At 54.3% G+C, this 12,755-nt stretch overlaps 1 protein-coding gene across 13 annotated transcripts in view; it reads left to right on the forward strand.

The window, feature by feature from the left end:
• Positions 1-7,274: 7,274 nt before the first annotated feature.
• Positions 7,275-12,755, forward strand: part of huwe1 (HECT, UBA and WWE domain containing E3 ubiquitin protein ligase 1) — a 52,727-nt gene continuing 47,246 nt past the window's right edge. For 6 of the 13 annotated variants that reach the window (XM_088932838.1, XM_088932871.1, XM_088932799.1 and 3 more), the window contains exon 1: positions 7,275-7,318. The gene's annotated coding sequence lies outside the window, so the exon portion shown is untranslated. Of the gene's footprint in view, positions 7,412-7,680; positions 7,731-9,289; positions 9,399-12,755 lie in introns of those variants that run through there. The other 7 variants (XM_088932823.1, XM_088932845.1, XM_088932886.1 and 4 more) reach the window with 3 other exon arrangements.

Genomic DNA, 12,755 nt, shown 5'->3' on the forward strand with positions numbered 1-12,755 from the left:
TTAAAGAGAGGAAAGGGAAGAGAATAGTCCTTTTAAAAATATTTTGACACATTCATGTAAAAAATATTTACACACCTGGAGTACAGACTCTTACTGGAGTCACTGTACACACACACACCTGGAGTACAGACTCTTACTGGAGTCACTGTACACACACACACACACACACACACCTGGAGTACAGACTCTTACTGGAGTCACTGTACACACACACACCTGGAGTACAGACTCTTACTGGAGTCACTGTACACACACACACACCTGGAGTACAGACTCTTACTGGAGTCACTGTACACACACACCTGGAGTACAGACTCTTACTGGAGTCACTGTACACACACACACACACCTGGAGTACAGACTCTTACTGGAGTCACTGTACACACACACACACACACCTGGAGTACAGACTCTTACTGGAGTCACTGTACACACACACACACACACACACACCTGGAGTACAGACTCTTACTGGAGTCACTGTACACACACACACACACACCTGGAGTACAGACTCTTACTGGAGTCACTGTACACACACACACACACACACACACACACACACACCTGGAGTACAGACTCTTACTGGAGTCACTGTACACACACACACCTGGAGTACAGACTCTTACTGGAGTCACTGTACACACACAGCTGGAGTACAGACTCTTACTGGAGTCACTGTACACACACACCTGGAGTACAGATTCTTACTGGAGCCCCAGTATACACACACACACCTGGAGTACAGACTCTTACTGGAGCCCCAGTATACACACAGCTGGTTTTTAGGTAACAAGACATCGCCCAGTAGAAAATGACACATGGTCCATGCTCTGTAGACACTGTAAAGGCAGGACCAGTGCATGTGCAGCCGTGTTGTTAAAGGTGCAGGGCTGCACACTGACACACCCCTTCTCTCTCCCCTCTCCCCTCCAGCTCTCTCTGTTCCTCTCTGGGCTCTGGACACACGAGTGAAGGCACTTTCTTCATATCTTGCACAGTTTCTCTCGTCTGCTCCGATTGCTTTAATGCATTTTAGATTGTGTGCCTGCAGTACATATATTGCATTGTACTGTACGTCTGTCACAGTCTGTTATATATGTATTTATATATATAGTTTTGTTTTTTACTGGTTTAAGTTTTTATCGGATAACTTTTATAACCTCCACGCGATCTTGTGAGGTGTGTGAATGGGGTGCGAACGATGTGAGAGAGAGAGAGAGAGTGAGAGAGAGAGAGAGAGAGTGATCGTTGCTGACTCAGGCTGCAGGGGGGGGCAGTGTTAGTGTACAGTGATGGAGGGTCAATCCAGAGTCTCCTCACACTGCGGGGAGCTGCAGTTCACAGCTGGGGACAGTGGCTGGTCATTTCCCAACACTGGGGACAGTGGCCGGTCATTTTCCAGTATTGCTTTGGGTGAGGGGAGAGGGAGAGTTTAGTTTGGGGGGGGGGCGGGGGGATGGGGGTGGGGGGGAGGCTTGTATATAGTTTTGTGTAATTTCTTTTGATAGGTTTAAGAAAACAAGTTAAAAAATGTTTTTTGTTGTTTTTGTTTTAATTAGTTACCTATTTTTTACAGAATAATTAAAAAAAAATAAGTTAAAAAGTTAAGTATAGGAATAAACTAACAAAAAAATGAAATCTATAAATGATAAGAGCTGATTCTAGAAGCAGCAAGCAGCCTGTAGATGTGAAAAGTGTTTTGTTTTTCTTTCGGTATGATGTGAGGAAATTGTTAATGCTGTTAAGACTGGTTCTGTCGTTCATTTTGCAGTTGTTGCTGTTGTAGTGTGTGGGAAGACTGGACTGTAGCTGGTGCACTATGAGTGGGCATTGCTGTCCTGTCAGCAGTGGTTCTGAAGGTTTTTAGTTGGCTCTTCGGATCACCAGCACCTACAACCTCCAGAGCCCTGGTCCAGACTGCCCGTCCAGACCAGGTGTGCGTTACTGCCGCAGTCCTGGAGTTTTTTGCCTCGTTAAAGCCTGCGGTCCATTAAAACTGGCCTGGAACTGAGCTAAAGGCAAAATTGAAGCCCTCACACGGGGGGCAGCTGGAGTTCACAGCTGGGGACAGTGGCTGCTCATTTCCCGTGACCACAGGACACCCCCCTTGCCTTAAAGGAGAGGCCAGCCTTGTGCGTCAGAAAAACAGCACTTTCACCTTGAGTCTCACTTTCCTGTTGGTTCAATAGAAAAGTGGGGACCTGTCTTCTGACCTGCGTTCCTCAGCAGAGTAGAGTGGGTCCGTCCTGTAATTGGAGGAGCTGAGCTGGAGTTAAACCTGCAGGCTCAGTGGGCCCTCAGAGCCAGGGTTGGGTAGCCCAGCTGTACCAGTGGTGAGATACCCAGTGCCACGCTGCAGTGCCCACCACACAGGTCACGGGTTCGAGTGTCTGACCAGGGCTCTCCGGGCAGAGGCGCTCAGTCAGAGGGTGGGGTGGGATTAGTCAGCATGGCTCTCTCAGTGACACAGCGACCCCTGTGGCCTCCATGTGGGCAGAGCTATTAGTGGCAGACACTCCTCTCAACCAATCAGAGCTGATGGTCCAGCGGGGGGGGGGTGTTTCCTGTGACGTGTTAACAGACGATTGGCCGGAAGGTGGGAGAGTGGGAGGAGTCGGGGTTCCTTGTTCTCCCCTGCGTGAGGTCACAGGGGTCGTGGCTGAGAGTCCAGCCGTGAACAGCACACGGGTAGAGTTTCCAGTTCGGGTGGATACAACAAACGTAACTGGCTACTCTAAATTTAGGCAAAGAAAGGAGTTTGCTCTGGTCCTGCGTTTTCCCAGACACTGTGAGGAGCTGTTTGCAACCTGGCACTCCCTGGTCTGGGGGGCTGCTTTCACCATGAAGCTGATCCTTCTGTGCTCCTTACCTTAGCGTCACCCTCTCCATACCTCTATACATCTCTGCTGTGTGTGTTGGTTTAATTGCTGTCATTACGATGATTAATAACTCGGTTACTAGTTTAAAACTCTGCTTGCTCCTTTTTTAAGTCAATGATCCGGTTCTTGAAACGTTGAACGTCCAGAAGTGCACTAGCTGAGGACGCGGGGCAGGGGGGAGAGACGAGGACGCTGGGCAGGGAGAGGCCTGGGCAGATCGCCTTACATATTTCTCCCACTTTCCCGTTCTGTCTCTCTTACTCTGGCCAGGGCAGCTCCTTCAGCGTCGATTGGAGCTGTTGGTCGTACATTTATAGATGTGTTTGTGTGTGCGTGTACAGTAATGCCTACCAAGGTCTCTGGGCTGGTCCAGTCTCCAGCCATCAGATACCTGTGTGCTGGGAGTCAGAGCCAGAGCTCGAAATAGACTATCACAGGAGAGTGAGGAAATATGGGCAGACTCCTTGGACCTGCCCACCTTCCGGCCACTTATCTGTCAGCATGTCGCAGACAGCACCGCCCCCTACTGGACGGTCAGCTCTGATTGGAGGAGAGGCTTGTTACTCACTAACAGCACCGCCCCTCTCCTGTAGCATCAGCTCTGATTGCAGAAGAGGAGCGTCCCACACTGGCAACTCCGCCCCTCTGCTGCCTTCCTAACAGAGAATCATCTCTGATTGGAGGAGACAAGCGTTTCTCACTGACAGCACTCCCTCCCTAATTGAGAATCAGCTATGACAGGAGGAGAGCTGCCTCTATCACTGAATGTACCACATGCCTGCAGGCACCAGGGAGACCACAGGGGTCACTGTGTTGCTGAGAGCTGAGAGATTCCTGGTGGCGTTGAGCCAGTTCTGCACCACTGCCTAGGAAATTCCCATTTCAGTCATCTAGGGATGTAATCCAAATATGAACTCTGGATTATAGACTTCAATGTGTGCCTTTCTCATTGAATAAAGCACGGACTCATGGGAATTTCCGATAAAAGTAATTTTTAGTGCAGGACAAAACTGATCGTGTCTGGAGCTGCAGCTGAGAAGTGGACTGGTTGCTGAAAACTCTCATGAGACTGAAGACTGAGGACCCCACTGCTGCACATGCTCAACACACAGACAGCTGGAGCCGGGCTCAGCCAATCACAGTGCTCAGCCAAGCTCATGGGTGGAGCCTGAGGACCCCACTGCCTGCACACGCTCAGTACGGATAGCTGGAGCCGGGCTCAGCCAATCACAGTGCTCAGCCAAGCTCATGGGTGGAGCCTGAGGACCCCACTGCCTGCACACGCTCAGTACGGATAGCTGGAGCCGGGCTCAGCCAATCACAGTACTCTGCCAAGCTCATGGGTGGAGACTGAGGACCCCACTTGCTGTACACACACTTTGCACAGTGGAGAGCGAGACTTGAGTCTCTCTACCATCCAGTGCTAAAGTCGTGTCTTACAAGGATGCAGATGTATAGGGAAAGTTTTCTTTTTTGAGTGGAGCTCAGTATCACTCCATGCAGGCTGCTGTTTCGGTCTGGTGACAGTCTCAGGCCTGTTCCTCCTGCACCACTGAGATTGGGCTTCCATGTCCTGGCTGGGCAGCACAGGAGAGCCGATTGGAGAGGGAGAGAGATGCTGGGGCTAAGCCCAAGGGGATGTTCTGTTTCCTTCACGTTTCTTAAAAAATATATTATCGTGTGAGAGACATAGCAGTGGTTGAAGAGGGAAATTATTATTTTTCTAAAGCGCTCATCTTTTGGAGAGAAGGCCTGTCTTTGTTTAGATAAGAGTGAGCTCATTTTTACCCCCACTGTGAAGCACGGCCATGGTAGTGTGCTGACAGCAGTAAAGAGTTAAAGGAGTCACAGCATAACTCCTCAGTCCAGACTCCAATCTACACAAACACCTGGCACTGTCCCTGTGTCTGTCTCTCTGTACAAACACCTGGCTCTGTCCCTCTGTACAAACTCCTGCCACTGTCCCTGTGTCTGTCTCTCTGCAGAAACTCCTGCCACTGTCCCTGTGTGTCTCTCTGCAGAAACTCCTGCAACTGTCCCTGTGTCTCTCTCTCTGTACAAACTCCTGCCACTGTCCCTGTGTCGGTCTCTCTGTACAAACTCCTGCCACTGTCCCTGTGTCTGTCTCTCTGTACAAACACCTGCCACTGTCCCTGTGTCTCTCTGCAGAAACTCCTGTCACTGTCCCTGTGTGTGTCTCTGTACAAACTCCTGCCACTGTCCCTGTGTCTGTCTCTTTTTCCTTCATTTTCTCAGACACCTGTCTGTTTCTCTTGTTCTCTCTTGAACTACCTCCTTCACTTAATCCTTTCCTTTATTCCACACGTCTGGTCATCTGTCTAGAAAAGTCCATTCTTGTCTGGTGTCTGGCACAATTCTGTTATCTCCAGCACATGAGTGTTGCTGTAATAACTCTTAAACCTTCCTTTGAAAATCAGAATCAAAATGATGAAGTACCAAAAAGGGTTTTTAGCTGTGTACTGGACCCAGCCTTGTACTCCACCCTTTCCAGACCTGCTTTTCATACAAACTGAATGGACTCTTAGTTAATTAAAGAATATTTTTAAAACCAGGTGCTTGGTGTGAGTCTCAGTGCTGTGTGTGTTTGAGAAGGGTTAACAGTCCTGAGCTCGTGCGTGGTTTCTGTGTTACTGTCCTCTGGTAGGACTGATTCACAGACCAGCCGACGCACTGTGAAAATGACAGCACGTTGACAGACGTACAGTAGTGAGTGAAGGAGACTCGGCTGGATAAACTGACTGGCACGCTGATAAAGTCAGGCACTGTCTGATGATCTGACTAACTCCTGTGACTCGGATCAGTGACTGACTGGCTCTCCTGTGACAGACACACGGACTGACTGTTTCTCCAGTGAGTCTGACCCACAGACTGTCTCTCCTGTGACTCTGACACACACTCTCCCACAGACTGACTCTTCTGTGACTCTGACCCACAGACTGTCTCTCCCATGACTGACCCACAGACTGACTGTCTCTCATTTGATTCTGACCCTCTGACTGACTCTCCTGTGACTCTGACCCACAGATGATGAATTCTGATGAGGAATCCTTCTGGATAGCTCCTGTCATCCCAGAGGATCCCAATGGGACCTGTTTATTTCAGTCTTAAAGACTACCCCCCACCTGGGAGACACAGCGGCCATTCTGCACCAGCATGTCAGGGGAAGGAGAGAGGAACTGCTTCCTGGTTGACTGAAGGAGAACTTGAGAGAGGCCTGATTGTACAAACCCAGAGTTGAATTGACCTACGGTGCAGCCAGAACCTCATTTTAAAATCTCTTCAGAAGATACGGCACCTCCTGCAGCATGGTGTGTGTGGTCGCCACTAGTTTTGAAACTATGGTCCCCAGGGGGAGAAGCGCCACCTACTGTCCACCAACACTACTTACAATACAAACCCTTCTCCCAGCGCACTTCAAATCAAAAATCAAAGCTCACCTTTCACATATCACATCCCTTCACTTTATTAGCCCTATACAATTTCTTGCATTAGGAATTCATCTTTTCACAGACCCCAGCTTGCTCTCCATGAGACACACAGACAGGGAGAGAAGCTGGGATCAGCCATTTATACAGCACCCCTGGAGCAGCTGGGGTTAAGGGCCTTGCTCGGGGGCCCAACGGTGTAGGATTCTTCTGCCGGCTGTGGGATTTGAACCAGCAACCTTCCAGTCACAGGCACAGATCCAGAGCCACAGAGCCACCACTCCGCCTCTCTGCTGGGGCCTATGTCTGATTGCCCTACAGTTCATCTTGATTGTTCTCATTTGGAAGTTAATGTATTGTATTTTTGTCTTTTTCTATATCACTATGTACAATGTCATTCACTCACACTGCCCCACCTCCTCTGTCTCGATACAAAAGTGGGTAAAAGTGTCAGCTGAAGAAGTTAATAATAGTTCATATTCTATTAAAAACTCCTCGCTCTCCCTGTGGTGTCTGAAAGCAGACATGACTGACATCAGTCTTTACGGCCTCTTCATGTCTCTGTCTCAGCTGACAAACTGCAGTTACAGGGTCACTGTTTGAGAAGAGTGAGACTTCGCTGGACAAGAACACTGACAGCATTAAGTTCCTCAGAGACCCACTGTTTTTACCTTGTGTATGCACAGTTCAGGGTAAAGGCGTAGATATATACATTCCTCAGTACCGAAGCAGGAGAGAGGCTGCATTGTTCCGTGCTGCATCATAATAGCGTCTTGAGGCAACGCGGGCGTGTATGGGGGGAAAAGGATTTCAGCTGCTTCATGGCGGCCAGATAGGCGTGCTGGCGGAGCCTCGTTCTGATTTCAAGATGGCGGGCGTTGTGGGAGCGCCCCGCTGACAGTTTAGGAAGCCCCGCGCACTCTCGCGAGCCCTGTGTCTCTCCTGCTCGCTGGTGTAAGATGGCGGAGGCGAATTAAGCCGCAGCCCCAGGTAACCGATTAGATTTGCTCTTGTGTCGGCGGACGGGGAGCTGAAGGTTTCGGGAGCGGGGGAAATGGGACCCAGAAATCCCGGGAACGCAGGGTGAGGGGCGCCGGGGGTCTGTGTTGGACGGTGACCGCGGAAAGCAGAGGTTTTTCCCTCTCTGGGTCCGGGCAGACTGCTGTGTGAACCGCCATTTTTAATTTGCAATCTCTGAGTGAAAAGTAGTTTAGAATCGGAGGGGGGCTGAGGAGGCGGAGGGGGGAGGTTGGGTCGAGCGCTGTGTGTATGTATGTGTGTGTGTGTGTGGGGGGGGTGTTAGGGTTAAACGGGGTTATACCGGAGGGCCGAGCCGGAAGACCGGGGAGAGGCAGCGGCAGAGGGAGAGATTGCGGGTGGATGTGTGCGAGAAGGATGACAGGTCAGTGACAATGGCAGCAGCGCAGGGGGGCGGCGGGTTTGGGGGGTACAGGAGGAGAGAGAGGGGGTACCCCTTCAGGTCGGGACGCTGCTGCGAGTGCGAATGGCGGCGGCGGCGGCGGTGGAGGAGGCGGAGGAGGAGGGGTACAGGAGAGATTAAAATATTGGGGAGTCACACCTAGGAGAAAAGACGAGGAGAGAGGGGGAGGAGGAGGAGGTAAGGTTTCGGTGGGCCGTGTTGGGTTGAGCTCTGGCGTCTGTCCGCACGCTGTTTCATGTGTTTTTTTAGCACAGAAAAAAAAACCCCAAGTACCTGTCCTCTCACCACCAGGCGCGAACCGGCCAGTCATCGGCCGGCCGGTGCGCCGGCTTCTCCCGTTTCGAGCCCGGCCGAGGCGACATTTCTGTTATTGTTGATTTTTTTTTTTTGAATGTTTCTGCGTTGCGGCCGGCCGTGTTTTCAGTGGCGGCCCCGGGCCGGGTTGCCGGGGGTGGCGGACTGGACTGGACTGGGCCGGACCGGGCCGCCGTGACTCAGATACGGTGCCGGTGGTGCCAGTGTGCTGTCGGGGGGGGGGCGGCGGGAAGGCCGGACGGTTTGTCGTTCGTCGGCGGAGCGGAGCGAGGGGGGCACGGGGCCGCGCGCGCGCGAGAGAGAGAGCGAGAGAGAGAGAGCCGCCGGCTTGGGGGGCCTCGCCGCCCGCGAGGGGGGAGCTCGCGCGTGCCGGGGTGGTGGTGGTGGTGGGGGGGGGGCGCTCGAGCTGCTGCAGTACGGCAGGGGGGCAGAGCCCCCTCGCGCCGGGCCGGGCCGGGCCGAGCTGCAGCAGCGGCTCCGACTCCGACTCCTTCGCCGGCGTCTTCTGCCTCTGGGAAAGAGGCGTTTGATTAAAAAAAAACAACTATATGTACATACAGGGAGGCCGGCTGGTGTAACGGACCAGCCTCCCCCCCCACCTTTTCGCTGGTGCGACATGTTGCGACGCGCTGACACCTGTCCTTCAAGCGTGTGTTGTGTGAGCTGGAGTCGCACCGTGGAGACGGGTGCGAGGCTCCGAGGGGCTCCCGGCCGCTCTGCGGGCGGCGTGCTGGCCGCTCTCAGCTGCTCCACGGACAGCCGTGTCAGCTGTGGCGGAGAGGAGAGGTCTGTCCAGTTGCTGATGGACGGTTTTCGGATGCGAACAAGGCTGTGGCGTTCCAAAGCCCTGGGCGGGCGGTTTCTGCCCTCTGTGAGGCTCTCCTGTCCTTAAAGCATCGCGCTCTCTCTCTCTCTCTCCATCCCAGGATCTCTCTTGTTTTGGTTAAAATCAAGGGCTGCGGTGACCTCGTCTGGCCCAGCGCTTCTCCCTAGTCTAGCGTCGCCAGGCCAGAAACGTTTCCGATAGTCAGTTTCACAATTTTCCTGTTGTGACAGGAAGCCCTGTTTTGCGCGGGTAGCGCAGCTCGTGTGAAGAGTCTCCTGGCCTTCCTCCTCTCAGAAACGGCTCTAGATCAGCTGTTTCATCATCGGTGCAGTGATGATGATGAAGCTGTGTTGCTGTTGCTGTTGCCGGCCTTCAGAGACGCTGACGGGGAGAGTCCAGACTGGTCCAGTCTTGGTGTTGTTTTAATTGCGGGCCTTGGCTTCGGTGTGTGTAGATGTGGGGCGTTCTTCAGGGGATCCCAGACACTTGTGAGTTTCTGTCTCAGCCGAGATCTGTTCCACAGCTGAACCCCAAACGGCAGGATTGATTTGAATTTGTGCCATTTTTGTGATGTGGATTGTGATGTGATTTGCACGATTGTTTTCAGCTCTTAAGCAGGTTGGTCGTTGGATGTTTTAACTGTTGCGTTTCGTGAGTGATGCACAATTCTAGCCTCCCGAGCAGAAAATGTATCTTGCAGGTGTGCCGGTCGAGCAACTATTTTTTTTAATTTTATTTGATTTCAAACTTCGATGAAGCAAACGAGCTTCAGTTTCCATCTGGGGTGGAAGCCAGCAGCAGCAGGACTCTGGGGGGCCCCCGTCCTGGAGCCCTATGGTTCTGTTTGGCTGTTTGAACCCCCAGCCATCCCCAGAGTTACGCTGCTGTTTGGGAGCCGGGCAGGGCGGTGAAGTCGTGGTTCGCCTGGCGCGAGTGGGGGAGCCGAAACCGTTCCGGTGCTGAAAGAGCGTGGCTGTGGGCCCTCGCTGGCGTGCGGGCCCAGCGTGGGGTAGCGGAGCCCACAGGGAGAGCCGGGCAGCGGCGTGGAGCAGAGGTCGGGGTTCCGGACTGGCACCTGGAGGGTTGCGGGTTCAAATCCCAGGTGTGACACAGCCCGTTGGCGCCCCCTGAGCTGGGCGCTTGCTTGCTCCAGTAGAACGCCCAGCTGAGTGTCGGTGTCAGGGGCAGTGTGCTAGTGAAATACCGCACTGAGGGCGCAGACATGGTCTCGCCGTCGCTGGGGTCTTCAGTCGCCGCTGGCGGCTCCTCACACGGGCTGAGCCACAGAGAGAAGAGACGAGCGGTGTGGCACCCTGATCGGGTTTTTTTTTATTTATCTGTTAAACGCAAGACGAGTAGCGAGTCTGTACTTCGCGGAGCGGGGCCCCGCTGCAGGAAGTCCCCCCCGGAGCGCTGCTGACCAGCGCAGCTCTACCGCCCTGACCGCACAGGCGCTCTCCGCAGGCCCGTGTGCGCGATGATTCAGCGGTCTGCCTGCAGCACCGCAGCCCGGGGCCTAACGCCGCCCGCACGGCGGCTGTGCCCCAGCCCCAGGGGTGGGTGGGTGGGGGGGGGGGGGTCTGGAGAGCTAGCGCGGCTCGGTTCGTGGGTACGCGCGTGTGTGTGCCGGGCGAGGTGCGTGAAACGGGCACCCGGCTGTGGGAAACCAGCTTCCCCGTAGGCCTCAGTCGGAGCCGGGCGCTTGATTTCTGTTGAGTGCGGGGAAAACACAGGCGGCTATCGGGTTACAAAGCCGCGCCGCCAAAAGCCCAGACCGTTGCAGCGCCGGGCTGGAGACGTCCCTGAATAGGAATAAGCAGGCATAAAGGATAGAAGCCCGGTCCGCAGCTGTATTTTTAACCCTTAAAGTCCGCCTGTGTTATATGCGCTTTGTATGTGCCTGTGCTCACCGATCACTATGGCAACGAATAATATATACACGTTGTTCTCAAAAGAAGACTGAAAATCTCGCTATACACACTTGCTGCTGAAGTGTCTGAGCGCAGTAATACCTTGCTCACAGTGTAGTCTGATCATCGCGGCCCTATCGCCTGCTCTGCGTGTTGTGTGGCTGAGCAGCTGGACCCAGCTTCGCCAGCTCGTACGCGAGCGTCTGAGTCAGGCCCTGCGCGGTGTGTGAGGCTGAACTGTGCTGGGCGTGTTGCTGTTTGACTCTCAGTGTTTTGATGCTCCATCTCCAGGCTGAGGCTGACCGGCCACTCGTTGCACAGCCGGTCGAGCCCTTCCTGTCTTGGTACGGATCGGACCGAAGAAGCAGGGCGTCCCAGGCGCGTGTAATTGTACGTGCGGTGGCGTCGGCTCGGGTTCGCTCGCAGGAAGGTTGGCAAGGGTGGCGCGTTTCCTGGCGCTGGTTGATGCACAGCGGCCTGCAGCTGGCCAGCCCTGCAGCTCTGCCAGAGTCTGATCCGTTTTGCCTCCGATGGACGTATCAATGCCGTTCGTTTTAGAAACGGCAAGGCTTTGACTGACTGACTGACTGTCTGTCTGTGTCTCTCTCTCTGCTGCATGTCCAGCTTGGAAAGATGCGTTTCTTGGTGTTGTCTCGTACAATGGCCTAGTCATCAGAATTGCTGCTGTGGCCTTGGGTTCATTTCTGTACGCGGGGTGCTCTCCACATGGAGTTTGCATGTTCTCCCTGTGTTCACGGGTTCTTCGGTTTCCTCTGGATGCTCTGGTTTCCTCTGGAAGTCCAGAAACATACTGGTGTGATAACTGTGTTCTGTGACAGTTGGCCCTGGTGTGAGGGTGTGTGTCGGTGTGTGCGCCCTGCGATGGGCTGGCGTCCCGTCCAGGGGTGCGCCCTGCCTTGCGCCCGTTGCTTGCTGGGACAGGCTCCGGCTCCCCCGAATAGGAGGAAACGTTTTGAAAGTTGCTGGATGTTCCTCGGTGTTGTGCTGGTGCTCTGGGCGTCCAGACGGCAGCTGTGCTTTCCTAACGTTGGGTGTGGAGCCGCGGCAGTGTCTTCCTGACCTGAACGAGCACAGTCGCCCTTTGGCTTGTCTACACGTGTCCGAGTGCTGGGCTGTGGCTTGAATGCCCCCCCCCGCCTCGAACCCGTAAGGCTTTCGGTGACGCCGCTGGAACGGGCCCTTCGCTGGAAGGTGTGTGGGGGGCTCGTTTCCAAGGGTTCGTTTCTCGGCGTTGTGCTGGACGGTGGCGCGGTGGTGATCGTCGCCGCCTCACAGCGCTGTGGCCCTGGGTTCTGTCCGTGTGGAGTTTGTATGTTCTTCTGGAGACGCCAGCAGGAGGGCGGACTCAAATGGAGCCGGTCCGGACCGCTCCGGCCACCGAACGGGCTCAGAATTGGGACATTTTGGAGGGAATCCGAAGGCGGACAGAAATCTCTTTAGACGGGACCTCTGAGGGTATTGAGGTGAAAGCCGTGGGCAGGCCCCGAAGAAGCCGGTTTCTTGAGGCGCACGTGCAGCTGGAGACGCAGCGCCCCTTCCTGTTGGCTGGTTGACCCTTCCTGTGCCCTTGGGGTCCCGGCTGGACCAGCGGAACCTGGAATCCTGACTGTCGGCCCCCTTTTTCACGCGACATCTCGGTTTTCTTTCTGGGGTAATTAACGTTTTTGGTTTCGGGGTGCTGCGGGAGAGATTCTTTCCTTGTTTTGTTTTTTTTGCGGGCTGCTGCCACAGCTGCTCCGTCTTATCCGACGGCGCGGTGGGTGTAGCGGCGTGTCCGTGGGTGCGCTCCACGTGCGTACGGGTCTTTCGCCGCTGCCGAGCAGGTCCGCGAGGAGCGGACAGCGGGTTTCTGGCCTCGCCGTCGAGCTGTCCGTCCTCTTCCGCACGTCTCTGGTGCTCCGCTCGGTGTCTCTG

Source organism: Atractosteus spatula, chromosome 2, assembly GCF_055471065.1.
Source record: "Atractosteus spatula isolate fAtrSpa1 chromosome 2, fAtrSpa1.hap1, whole genome shotgun sequence".
NCBI classification, from domain to species: domain Eukaryota; kingdom Metazoa; phylum Chordata; class Actinopteri; order Semionotiformes; family Lepisosteidae; genus Atractosteus; species Atractosteus spatula.